The sequence below is a fragment of the Dipodomys merriami genome, unplaced genomic scaffold (assembly GCF_024711535.1).
Source record: "Dipodomys merriami isolate MVZ:Mamm:240054 unplaced genomic scaffold, mDipMer1.0.p SCAF_394, whole genome shotgun sequence".
NCBI classification, from domain to species: domain Eukaryota; kingdom Metazoa; phylum Chordata; class Mammalia; order Rodentia; family Heteromyidae; genus Dipodomys; species Dipodomys merriami.
Window position 1 is genome coordinate 404,469 of NW_027205537.1, and position 14,552 is coordinate 419,020.

The 14,552-nt window shown below is 34.2% G+C and overlaps 1 non-coding gene across 1 annotated transcript; it reads left to right on the forward strand.

Annotated features, from left to right (window-relative positions):
* Nucleotides 1-11,989: 11,989 nt before the first annotated feature.
* Nucleotides 11,990-12,096, forward strand: LOC138805463 (U6 spliceosomal RNA). The gene has a single exon (XR_011365551.1). It is a non-coding gene; the product is annotated as a U6 spliceosomal RNA (small nuclear RNA).
* Nucleotides 12,097-14,552: the final 2,456 nt, after the last annotated feature.

Sequence of the window (14,552 nt, forward strand, 5' to 3'; positions counted from 1 at the left end):
ATATTGTGCTATACACTATAATGATGAAATGATCATTTCTTTGGAAAAGTAATATAAAACACTGTCACCTGTTGAATTTCTTTTGAAAGTATCTTAAATGACAAGGATGAGGAAATTTAAATGGGTTCATATTATCCAGTATTACTTTAATTTTATATTAAAAGTTAAAACAAACTCACAGATTATTAGTCCATCAAGATTTACAGAGTAAGTTTATGGAATATATTTTCTTTGGTTCCTCTTTTTTTTGGGGAGTGATATAAATATACTTTTGTCAAAAATGCAACTTGCTCTTAACCATTACCCACAAAATTTATGCTGTTATAGAATCAGAGTTTTTTTGATTAATTTAATACAATACTTGGTTCATTTAATGTCAACACAAAATATAAAAACCAATGACATTTTCACTGAACATCCACTCATAATAATCATGAATTAATAAAGTAAAACTCCATGTCAATTTTTTGTCGGTTGTGGGCCTTGAACTCTGGGTCTGGGAACTCTGCCTCACCTCTTCAGCTCACAGCTGCCTCTGTACCACGTGAGCCACAGTGCACTTTCTCCTTTTAGGTGGTTTGTTGGAGATAAGAGTCTCACAGACTTTTCTGTCCAGGCTGGCTTTGAACAACTATCCTCAGATCTCACAACCCAGAATAGCGAGGATTACAGGAATGAGCCAACAAACCCAGATCCAAGTCAATTTTTAAAAAGCAAGCTTTGAAATTTCTGGTTTTTCCAATAAACACTTTTATTTTTTCAGCATTAGTTTATAAAACTATGTGTTATTTTTAGATGTAACTGGGATTTTTTAAACGATTCAAATATAATTTTTACTATTACTCAGTATATCACAAAAATCCACTATTATTGACTTTGCACAGTCAATTATTACATACTATCTTACACAATATGATTATTACATTCTATATTGCATATAGTGTAAAGTGAAAATAGTTTGCACCATTTCATATAAATTACTAGGTGTTATTTTAGCATTATAAATTCACATCTGTGGTTTTACACTAAGGGAAAAAAGATTTTAGAGTTAAAATAAAATATGAAGGTGTAGTGTGTCCCAATTGTGTCCCAATTAAAACAAAAATTCTGAGTTCCTACAGACAAAATTATTTTCCTTTCAATAAAGACTTTGAAGTAATAACTTTGGAAATAGTGAGGAAAATGAAGCAGATTTCAACTCACATCAATCAATGTCTCTGTTATTTTGCTTTCACTAAGACCTGCCCACTCCCACTTGTCAGTGTCTCTCTTAGAATTCTATTTGGGAAAGTGCTAAATCACTGATTCTTTTTGTACTTCCTGTTATATGAAACAAAATATATACACAAAACTCTTGGAATAAAATACACACATATGTTAAAGTCACCACAGCTGGAAAAACAACCAAGAAAGTGGAACTCCCTCAAGAACAAAAACATGTTGGGCCCAGTTTTTTTTTTAAGTACAAAACCTCAAATACATGTTAATTTGAGTAGAGCTATAATTATAACTGTCTATCAGAAATAAGGTTGTGCTAATTTGTAATTAAATTCATCTGGATGAACCTAATATAACAAATCCTTTGGATCAAAACAGATGTAACTGTATATTAAGAAAGATCTGCACATATTTAAAAGGAAAAATGTTATAGTATTAATTCACAAAATTCATGACATACTAAAAAAATTCAAAAATGCAATGAGTAAGTCCAATAGTATCAACATTGAGAAGTAAATACCACTGATTTAACAAGAACAAAATATGCAAATAATAGAATCTGAGCAGTGTACATGAGTGTACATAATTTTAAACTACTCCAAATTACACTGTAGATTACTGAATGTGGGTTATCTAAAGGAAAACATCAGCACATTACATAAATGAAATTAAAAATCTCATGAAAAGAGAATAGTAGTTTCTGGAAAATGTTATTTTAATAATTGGTGGTCAAAATGTTTCTAGTACTGACAAAATTGCATGCCTATTTAGTTAGATCCAAAAAAGACCCAAGCTACTCGAGCTGATTTGAAACTTTGGCAAAGTATACAACTATAGCATTGTAATGCATGTTGATTCTGGCATGGAACTCATTTCCTCTTTGATCTGACAAATGAATACATGAAAGAACATAGCTTCTCCAACTAAATATCAAGACCTAACTAAGCATAAAATCAGAAAAGTCATCATGCAAGCCGTATTACAACTAGGGTAAAAGAAAAATCAGTCATACTGATTCTGTATTTATTTTAATTGTTGATTTTTTCATAAATTATTTCCTTTAGCTTGCATTTTTCATACATTGTGTTACATGATGTATATCTTGGCAACTAATTTTGGATGCCTCTTTAAATTTTTTTCTGAGTATAATGTCTCACTTCAGTTCCTAATCCATGAAATGATGTTGTTTACAAAACAAATGCTAATAACCACTGTTTATAATACACAAAATCACATAACATGACGCCAGTAAGTATAGGTTAACATTTTAATATCATGGTCTCATGACTGATGAGGCCTATCTGCATGAGTATAGTTGTACCTAAATTTAAGCACTGTTAAAAATGTTTATATATTTATCTGTCTCCCATCAGAGATTAAACCTGAGTATAAAGCCTCAGGAAAATAATAAGGTAAGAATTTAGCTATTCTGGATATAAAGTAAACAAAATGCAGCATAGAGTAACTCACTCGTTTAAAGTCAAGCTATTTCTCCAAAACATTCTAAGCATTTCCTTACAATGTGTATTATTCTCAAGAAGGGAATGGGGAATGTGAGGACTAACCAAGAAGTCTCTTCAAATATACATAATTTGGATTTAGCCCTTTATTTCACAATAAGTATTATTGATTAAAAAAACTGTTTGAATAAGTGATTTTCTGGTCAGGTATAATATATCCTAGTTGCATAAACCAAACTCCATTCAGAAAATGGTATATTGCAATTAAGTAAACAAAACATATTCAATAAATAGCAAAAAGTATATACCATTAGAGAAAATTTTGAAGAATGCATTAGAAATATTCTAATATAATACTTAATTTGATTGAACAATTTCACATTGACAGTAATTAACTAGAAAAATGCTAATTGGACAAAATTGTCTTTCTAAATGATCAAAGTCCATTTTTCCTTATAGTTTGTCAGGAAAATACCTGACAAAAAAGGAAATTAACATATGAATCTATAACAACTGGAATGAATTTTTCTTTTTATTACCAAATATTAATTTCACAAAGTAATTTTATTGTGTTATACTCATATGTCCACATAATGTTGCTTATTAAATTTTATTACTTTTATTAATTCATTATCCTATTTTTATTCTGAAATTTTATTATGTGATCATACATCATCCTAACTTATGAACTATTTGAACATATTTACTCCACACTATTTCTCTTCATCTCCTCATTCACTTTTTTCCAAACTCAATCAGTTCCATCTTTTATACGTGGGTTATTCATTTTATTTTCTGGATCTAGGGTCTACATGTGAGAATTGTAGTATTTGTTTACACAGTATGGCTTATTGCTTTAATATAAAGGTTTCCATTTCTATCTATTTTCCTGAAGATGAAGGTATTTCATTACAATGAATGGCTAAATAATATATCATTTTGTTTATATGCATAAATATATATATATTATAATTTCTTTATTCAATCAATGATTAAGGAACTTGTAGGTGAATTCTGTATTCATTTTTTTAATGGAGGAAGGGAGGATGGAAATAATGATGTTTGGATTGAGAAACGTGATCTTTAGGTTGGCACTCTATTTGAAACATCCTCCCAGCTGCACTTTCATAAGTATTTCAATAATGCATTATATTTAAAAAATGATATTTAATTACATTTGTGAAGGTGTTCTTTTTCAGTAATTATTTTTTATTACAGTGTTACATTTAGTATGTCATGAGTATGGGATGTATGTGAACATGAATATGCATGCATGTTTGTAGGGAAGCTGAATGTATATGAGATACAGAATTCAAATAAAAGTTTGAGACCTATAAGTTGCTAAATTGATGTATATATCCAGTTTGTGGAGTGTGATTTCAAGATCACATTTTGGCAGGTTTCACACCAAATAAGTAGATGTTTCTAATCCAAAATCTTAAGGAATAAAACAACTGCTCTGTTTCATAATCATTCAGTCTTAGTACTGCAGACATTGTAATAAGTGGAAAAAATGATTGAAAGTATGATGGGTCAGTGGTAATCTGTAAAAACTAAAATTTCCCCAAAATCTTCAGATGTACTCTTTGGATATAAATTACAAATATATTTATAAACATACAGATAAAATATGAACATGTTATATATGTAAATATACGAATATACTATAAATACATCAAATATTTAGTCATATTTAAATGTGTATCATATATATTTATACATATTTAAATGTAATTCATCTCATCATATATATATATATATATACTTTTCTTTCTTTTTTATTTGGTCAGTCATGGGGCTTAAGGCCAGCACTCGATCACTTGAGACATAGTGCCACTTACAGTTTTCTGATGGTTTATTGGAGATAAGAATCACCTGGACTTTCCTACTGAGGCTGGCAATGAACTGTGATCCTCAAAAATACCTTAGGTGCCTAGTAAGACAGCACTTTTTCCAGATACTGTATGTGCTTTGAGAAGTTTGCAACCTAAGCAACTGTAGAAAATATTGGACCACAAACATAACTGACAGAATTATCAAGGCCAATCTTGGAGATTCTTGTTAGGGACATGATGAAAAAATTTTAGTTTAACTTATCTGACCTTTTCTGCTTGACTCAGTCATATACTAGACATTGCAAATAAGGGAAACCATGGGACCTATATTTCTTTGTGCCTGGCTTACTTCACTTAATATAACATTTACTAAGTCTTTCCATTTCCTAACAAATGGTTCCTATTTCCTATAAAGTAAATCAAGCAGAGAAATCAGGTTAAGATCTGAAAGAGCCTTTGAAAAAATCTTTGACTTTGAAAATTGTCCTGGGTATGACTTTTTGGAGAAATATCTCCATTCAAAATAGAAGGATGTATATTTAATATTATGTTGGTACTTGGTTTTGAACTACTGGCCTTGAGCTCTATCTTGGCATTAATTCTCAATGTTTGGACTATACCACCTGAGTCACACCTTCACTTCTTCCTTTTACTACAAGTGGAGAAAAGAATCTTTTAGGTTTATTCATTTGGAATAGCTTGGAATTCAATTGTCAAATTTGAACCTACCTAGTAGCTAGGTGGAAGCCACTGGTGCTCTACTAAAACTCACTTCTTTTAAAAATAAATAAACACAAAAAGGAGAAAAAAATCTGTTCAATGATTTATGTGTTGTCTGATAAACCAAATCACTTGCTACTGGAAGACAGAAAGTAAGAAGTTAGAGATGAATATGGAGGACATAGACAAAAGGAATGAAGAAGGGAAGGGAGAGTAAAAGAGAGGAGGAGAAGGGAGGATAGGAGAGGAGGGGAGAGCTGAGTAGAATTGTCTATAAGGTATTATTGTACAATCAGTGCCTTTGCATTTATATAGCCAAAGCTTTATATTTTTGGTAGTATTAAGTTGAGATATAAAATATCAATTTACAGCTAAAAACCTGTTAGTGTGCTTCCTTCTGCACCAAGGGTGCCACTGTGAAGTTACTGTTACAGAGAAGGAAAGAGTAATCAGTTTAAGTGATTCTGAGAAACAATAATTGACATGCCAGGAATGTTCCCTTGTATGATGAAGTCAAGCATCACTATTGTTCCCTGATCTAGTATTCCTCTCAACAAGAATAGCAAAAACAGAAGAGAAAGGAGATATCTGAGTAATAATCATCTTTCTGTTTACCCTCTTCCCTTGGCCTCTGAAAGAATAAAGCCAAAGGAGACTTAACCTGCGCTAGTGGGGTAAATGAGAGAAAAAAGTTCAGTCTAGCTTAATGTGAAAGTTTTAAAATAATTGGGGCAGCGTTTCAAATACTGAAATAAAACGTTTGTAATTATTAATAAAAAGTAACTCTAAATTTATCGAAAAGTTTATCATCAAAAAATGAAGACCGAGCCTAAACTTCCAATACTTGGTAAATTACCCTTCATATTCACTTAAAATGTGTGAATATGATGCAGAAGACATTACTCATGTAACTGTAACCCCTCTGTACACGATTTTTACTATAAAATGTATAAAAATTAGAAAAGTGGAATGATTGACAATGATCCAGATGTATTGTACATTGAAATGCTCATACACTTTATTCAACACTGACAAGATGAAGTGAAACCCCTTTGCAAGACTTGCTAAAGATTAATTTTTTTGAAGTTTTAGTATTAAATGACCAGAGCATAAACCTTAATAAGAGGATAGCATTGACATATTGTTGAGGCTTGTGCTCCTTTCAATACACACAAATTAATGTGTCAAGTCTGCTGCAAATGTAAGTTGTAATTTGCCAATTCTTTTTGCAAATTGCTCAAATTATAGAGAACCAGATTCCACTATCCCTTCAGTCCCACCAAAAGTTCGTATAGACCTTTAGGTTTCTCAGTTGTTTCTAAATATCTTAATGTAATTCATGGGAACCAACACTAAATTCTTTTGAAATCCTCTCACTCAAACATAGGTATGGATAGATAATTGATGTGTGCAGAATCAGAAATATTCAGAAGTCTGTAAATGACTGCTTAGTTATTTTCTCTCTTCTGGGTCATAGAATACAGCCTGTCCTTGTTAGGAAAATTTAGGAGAATGGAAAAGTAATGGGACGGACTTCATCATCAATAGGCGAGGACTGTTTATTGTCAAAAAGCAGGTTTGGAGGTTGTGCGAGGGAGCTGAAACAGGATCTGAGTTTGTATAGGAGGACTGAGAAAGGAGGGAGAGGTTAATGAAAAGCCCCTAGGTCAAGGAAAGCGGGACCTTTCAGTTGGGCCCACAATGGGATGTTTAAAACTGGGATTATATGGATTGCCCTGCCTGCACTTAAAAGGAGTTCACACATCCCTGGGATTTTGCCTGTATTGTGTATGAGCCTGGGACAGCAGGGTGGGGGTCAATCCTTCATATTCCATCTTTAGATACATGAAATTATAAGGCCAAGTGGGGAGAAGCAAGTTCTTCTTATAGGATCTTTGGATACATAAAAAAATTGGGCTGAGAAAGGAGAATCATGCAATTATGAGAACAAAGCAGATTCCACCATTTTGAACCCTGGAATATAAAAGGTGGAGGGGCATCGTGGTCTTTTCTGGTTACTTCCAGTTGTTGTGAGTGTGTCCAGGAGTCACTGGAGCTGGCGTCTTCAGGTCCAGGTCTGTGCTCGGTCCAGAGCTGTGAAAGCAAAGCCTCTGGTTGCCTGCAGTAATAGGATGTCCTTGACTTGGTCCCAGGTTTGAGTGAGGGCTGTTATCCTGTTAGAGAGAAACTTGAAAATGCTGAGTTCAGGCAAAAGGCTGACAAGGTGGCAGGACTAGTTGATATGACATCAGAAAACATAACCAGAGAATAAAAGCCAGGAAAGTTTCATTTGGATCATGAGCCTATAACCAGTCAGAAACTTGGGCTGGATTGGAGTAGTTAAGGGCCTGGTGAGAGACCTTGATCATTTCCTATAAATAGCAGGTAACAAAGGCAAGAATGTAAATTCCTGTGCATTTAGAAGTTAGACAGATATGGACATTAGATGGACAAGATTCTCAACTTGTTTCTGTTGTTCTCCTGGATCTGGTTAATTTTGAAAGGGAGGCACAAAGTGGCTGATGTAACATCTTTTCCTCTTATTCTTTTCCACTTTGTCCTGGGATCTAGGTGCTTGTGGCTGGGATATGGGCTTTGAACTCAAGGCCTGAGCATTTTCCCTGAGCAATTCTGCTCGAGCTAGCATTCTACCACTTTGAGTCACAGGGCCACATTTAGCAATTGGCTGGTTAATTTTTGAGCCAGCTTCCACCTGGCTCTTTGATGGTTAGTTGGGAGATATAGTCTCAGGGATTTGTCTGCCTGGGCTGGCTTTGAACTGCAATCTTTGCCACAAAAACCTTTTATCATTTCCAATGAAAGCAACAAGGAGATCAGTGAGAACAAGTGGAGTTTATGTGCACCCTGCCAAGAATTGATCAACAAATACTTGCCAGAACTGTGCAATTACAAAATTCAATAGATGGGATGAGAGTTTGAGCATAGCTTGTATGCCTAGAAAACCTGATAACTAAACTGTATGAGAGGCTCTCCTGGCCTATGCATGTTTCAATAGTATAACAACATAGCTGGCTTTTTCATATCAGGATGAGTAATATTTACAGAGACTGTCCCACAAGAGTCTCAGTGTTTGTAAATCTAAATCAGTATTTTACCAAGAATCAGGTGTGTGTGATGGAGTCAGGCAGGAGTCCAGTGTACCATGGTGGAGGTAGGATGGTCCAGGCAGGATCTGGGCAAGACTGCCTCCCTCGGATGAATTGTCAAAACTCCTTATTAGTTACTTACAAAATTATACGCAGACGTTAAAGAAATGACTTTAGATGGACATAGAGTATGACATGCTAGTTTTAATGTTAAATCACAGCCAACAATTACTTACCAACTTTACTCACAAGCTGTCTTTTAAGGCATACTCATAGCATGTCCTATACTAGAACTTTCTGGGGACAGAAACAGATATGTGGAACAAACATTTTAAGACAATTCTTACCTCCTTACTGGTTTGTTTTTCATCACAGCTGGCTAGGAGCTGAGCTGGGTCTCATTCCTTTTACTACTACCCTTGAAAAATGGTTTTCTCTTAACAAACAGCACATTTGATAGGAAATATCACTATCAAGAAATAGAAGAAGATAACTTGTTACACAGTTTTTATAAGGAGATTATGCTGAACAGGTTTTCACACACACACATTTAAACTAAAGTTCTAAGATGCACTTGGGTTTTTAAAAAATGAAAATCGGGCATATGTTTTTTTTGGAATTCCAGTGACAAAGTGATATTTTTTTCCCAATATGATAAAATCATGTGTTCAATGTCAGAATAGTAGGCAATACCAAACAAAATGCAAGGCAAATTTTGACAAACAGAATTTCAACCCTTAAACCAAAATTGATAACAAGAGCAGAAAACCTTTAAATCAATTTTGGTGATGAGGTGGATTAGTATATAAATTAAATATTTTAACTCTTAGAAGAGTGAAGAGGAGAGGGGAGTAATGTTGGTGGAAGAATGGGGGATGTAGAAAAACCCATGATGTGGTCTTAGTCCCCCCAGATAGATTGTCTTGTACATCTCATTGCTACAATGGGTCAACCTGTATCCTTTCCTTGTATCTTAAATGAGGAAATGCTGGCTTGATTTATGTTGATTCTACTTGTGTAGACACACCTAAAATCACTCGCCAAGTCCAAAAGCACACAAATGAAATGCATCTTTTGTCAGTTGGTATACTTGTATTCTACACATTTATTGACAGGATACAAATTATTCTAAAATTTTAATACATTACAAATACTTTTTCTTATTTTCGTGACCAGGAAATGCAAGACCTCAGTCAGCATTTCTCACTTTAGACTTATCACATGGGTTGGTTAAATGTTGACCTGAGCTCCAGTCTTCTGTGGACTCACTCATTACTTAGGAATTGATGCTAGCTGTTTGAAAAGAGCTCAAGGAAAGATGCCGCACAACTTTATTCTTTACCGGGATATTCTCCTGCTGTTTTGGTTGTTGAGAGTGTCTACAAGAGCAAGCATTCCGTGGGGAGCAAGGAGACACCATATGACCTATACTTACTGAGATTTCTGGGTGATTTTCTATCACTTGTACTGCATTTGCAAATCGAATCTGTCAAAACCTACCAGTTGTACGAGATAAGAAAAGTGCTAAAAGAACTCTTAGAGACAAATATATCTTCAACATATTTGGTTCCAAGCATTCCGTCTAGGGCATGTGCAACAAGTAGTGAAACTTGTGTTGGCTGTATCTATGTGTCTTTCTCCATGTGTGCATGTATACATGTGTATATGTATGTGTGTATTTGTATGTAGAGCAATATACATGTGTACATATATAAGGGCATATACACACATATATGCATATATAAATAAATATACATATATAAATATATGTGCATATATTTATATATATCAGGTGTTCAGTGATTTAATCTAGACTTCCCAGTACATTGTCATTCTCACAAAGTGTACATGATAAACTGTTCTGAGGATCTGTGCTCACTTTCCCCACTTCCTTGTTTTTCATCCCTGTGAACAACTTCAGCCTACTTTCCATAGGATAGTTTTGTTTTTGTTACTTACTGATAATAAAAGAAAAAGTTTGCTTGTAAAAGGAAAAGATCTTTTAGGACACAGGTTAAAAGTATCTTATCCGCCCCAATGATTCTTATGAGAAAAATTTGTAATAGTACTAAAAGTGACCAGGAATTCCTAGATCTGTTGTTTTGCCATTTAGAATGGCAAAGAATAATATCACGTCATTCTTATAACTCTTAAAGAATGCAAGGGTAACTGATGGTCCCTATCATGTTCCCCAAATCCCAGTGGGTCCTGGAGGATAATAGTAGCTCAGCAGAAATTCTAAGTAGCAGACATGGAGCATGAAAGAGAAAGAGAGGAAATAAGAGAGAATGAAAGAGAGAAATATCATAATACTGAAAGTGCATAAAAGATAAACAAGAGCTGTATGAGAATATTCATACTGCTATCTTTAGACTCTACATGTACATTTGAAGGTATTTGATGTATGATAACCCATCAACACCACATTCCTCAGTACCACATAAGCAGAAAAAGATGGAAGTGGTGCTGTGTCTCAAGTGGTAGCAATAGCCTTGAGATGAAGAACTTAGGAGCAGTACACAGAGTTCAAACAGACCCAGAGTTCAAGCCCCACATCCAACAGGAACAAAAACAAAAAACTAAATACAAAACTGTCTCTCAATTTTGTTGCCTCAACTCTGTAAAACCACTGCTTCAGCCTAGGGCTAAGATTTATGTGTGGACAATTATCAACACTCCTGATTCAAACTCTACTTGAAAAAATTTTAATCAATATTTTGTTCTTAATTTTGCTCTTTGTAAATTCACATGCACCTATAAAAAATGGTGTGGCCATCCCAGTAACATTCTCAAAGTAGCTCGTAATGATTACTTACAAAAAGTTGTATTATATTACAACAAGGAAAACAATGCTACAAATAAAGAAAACCAATAATTAAATATTAATGATTAATAAAATAAAAACCAAATACCATTGTTTCCAGTATTTGAAGTGGACTACATATTAGAGTTTACTATTTTCTCATATTCCTGTACATTTAAAACTTGCTAAGATTATGATGTTCAACAAGAGTTTAATAGGCTATGAGTAGTTTTTAAATTTATCCTCTAAGATTACTATTTATGTCTCATCTCATCATCTGTATATGGTTTATATAATCATTTTTGTTCCTCGCTAACATATAAAGTAAGGAAGACCTAAAGTTTTAACAGAAACTGTGTAGTTAACAGTCTTAACTCTTCGCTGTTTCTTCATACAAAGACTTTGCAACTTCTCATTAGTAAAGTTTCTATAAACTCTGAAATGTACATACTTAGTAGTATATGTCTGCCACCATAAATCTTAACTACTTTATAGAAAACTTATATGACCTACCAAACAATCTTAATTTTGGCATATAAGCAAATTCCCAAAATTAAACATAGTTAAAACATTAAAACTTTAAAAAAAAAACTTAAACACTTGATGCAGTGTTCATTATGATAGGTGCCTTGTATAGAATAATTGAATTCCTCCTCCTACACATCTGTTGAACAACAAATATCTGGAATTATTTTGTTTTTGACATATCAATCTTTACTTTAGTCTTAAATGTGTGCTTATGTAAGAAATACATGGTTCTAAAATTTCACGACAATTCTTTTGAACTTTTTTTTGAATTGTCTAGCTCAAGAAAATCAATTCCACTTTATATATAAAAAATATTCTGTGCTCAATTCAGCAGCACATACACTAAAATTGGAACAATACAGAGAAGATTAGCATGGTCCCTGTGCAAGTATGACACGCAAATTCGCGAAGCGCTCCACATTTTTACAATAACAGATGCTGGAGGGGATGTGGCCAGAAGGGAACCTTACTTCATTCTTGGTGGGAGTGTAAGCTTGTTCAACCACTTATAAAGCAGTATGGAAGTTCCTTAAAGATTCCATATAGAGCTCCCCTATGACCCAGCAATCCTACTTTTGGGCATTCACCTAGTCAGCAACAAGACCATATTAAAATTATCAATACAATGATGTTTATTGCAACATTATTTCCCATAGCAAAGATATGGAACCAACCCCGATGGCCCTCAGTAGATGAATGGATCAAGAAAACGTTGTGTGTGTGTGTGTGTGTGTGTGTGTGTGTGTGTGTATGTGTGTGTGTGTGTGTGTATGGGAATTCTATCGTCCATCAGAAAGAATGACATCGCCCAATTTGTTACGGAATGGAAAGACTTGGAAAAATTATATTAACTGAAATAATCCAAGGCCAAAGAAACATCAGTCACATGGTATCCCTTATTGGCAATAATTAATATATGTTGTGGATAAGCAGAAAAGGTTAGAAGCTGTGTGCATATGAATAGATAAGGTGATGTTAAGCTAAAGGAACCCCAAGATAGGGACACAAGTGGTTTTTTTCTTGCTGTTGTTTCTAAAGTATTTATAATGTACAATGTGATTTTTTTTGTTTTTTTTTTATATGTTCCTCCCACACAGAAATAAACATTTTTTACAGTCAACCTTGAAAAGCCATCTGGATAGACCATTTCTGTAAGTGGTAGCAGAATATTATTGATCTTATTATTAAGGATGCCAGATTGCCTCATTTTGAGACAATTAAAACAGGAATTTAGTCAGCTGTTTTTGTATCATTAAGGTGATCACTGCAGCCCAGAGAAGCTAATACATTGAAAAGTAATCCTAGACCTCTAAAAACAATACAAAACAAACAAAAAACTCCAGTAAGCAAGGTCAGTCAAGGCTCCCATCACAGCCTACATAAAGTCAGGCAAAAAACTGAAGCTGGGGGTCATTTAGCTGATAAGTAATATATTTTTTATAAGGCAGGCTGAAATAAAAGCTCCTGAGAGAGGTAGGAAAGACTGACCAGAGGGACTAAAATTGGTCACACAAAGATTGGAAAATAGAATTTCTTATAAAACAAATAAATTATAGAAAGCCTGTGCATTTAAGAACAACACAGAAGACCAATTCCAGAAATGCACATTTTTCTTAGAGGTCAGCTTAGTGAATTATCAATGGAAATTTTTGAAATCTTAAATATTTGACCCATGTGGAAGTAGGACAATTTCTCAAGAGAAAGAAAAAGTCATCACTCTGTTAGGAGGTCCAATATCAAATTAAGAAGTAATCAAGCACAGATTTGTAATAAAAAGAGAAAACAATTATTCGAAATGAGGGATTCATTTGTTTTAATGTAAATATTTTTGATTTAGGTGCTAGCGATTACCATACAATTGATCCAGTCCCACAGTTGAGTTGACAGTGACTGCAGTATTCCCACATGAAGAAAAAGAGAAAAGTTACAAATGTCAGATCAAATGAGTTGAGGATGAAGTGTCCTAATATTAATATCTGAGGTATAGACACAGGTGAAGAGGTGGATTTTCTTTCATAAAAATCCCCCATTTTTAGCCTGCTGACAGTGGCTCACAGCTGTAATCATAGCTACTCAGGAATCTAAGATCAGAGGACTGCTGTTCAAAGCCAAGGTGGGCAGGAAAGTCCTTGAGACTCATCTCCATTTAATCACCAGAAAACCAGAAGTGGCAATGTGGTTCAAAAGGTAAAGCATTCACCTTGAGTTGGAGAGCTCAGGGACAGTGCCCAAGTCCAGACTTCAAGCCCCTCGACCAATAACAACAACAACAAAAAAGTCTGCCTTTTCTTGGACTGCCTATAGCTTTTCTTAACATTCAAAAAAAATTTTTTATTACCCACTACAGGTAAGTCCTATTCTAGCTGTTGCAAATAGAAAGATTTTGTATCTTATGTCAAAAGGTTCATATTTGGGGAAACCAATACCCGCAGTAGTGACTTTTTTTCCAGTCCTTGAACTCTGGGCCTGGGCCCTGAACATGGTTATACTGGGAGCTTTAATGTGAGTTTGTTTGTTATTTATTGGATTACTGCCCATGAGAGGAATTACTGGGTCATAAGGGAGATCTGTTTAGTCTTTGGCAGAATGTCCGTACTGCATTTCAGATTGGTTGGACAAATTTAATTTCCCACCAACAGTGTAATAGAGTTCCCATTTGGCTACATCCACGTTAGCATTTGCTATTGTCAGTTTTCTTGATAATGGCAATTCAAACTGGAGGAAAAATCTCTCTTGTAGATTTGTAGGTACCTTCTAGTTACCATTAATGAATGAATATATGAAACCTATATTGCTCAAGTGTGCATTCCTTTCTCTTAGTATAATTTTCCCAAGCCTTTGATGTTCCTTAAGACTGGTGAACAGTCAACCTTTCTAATGG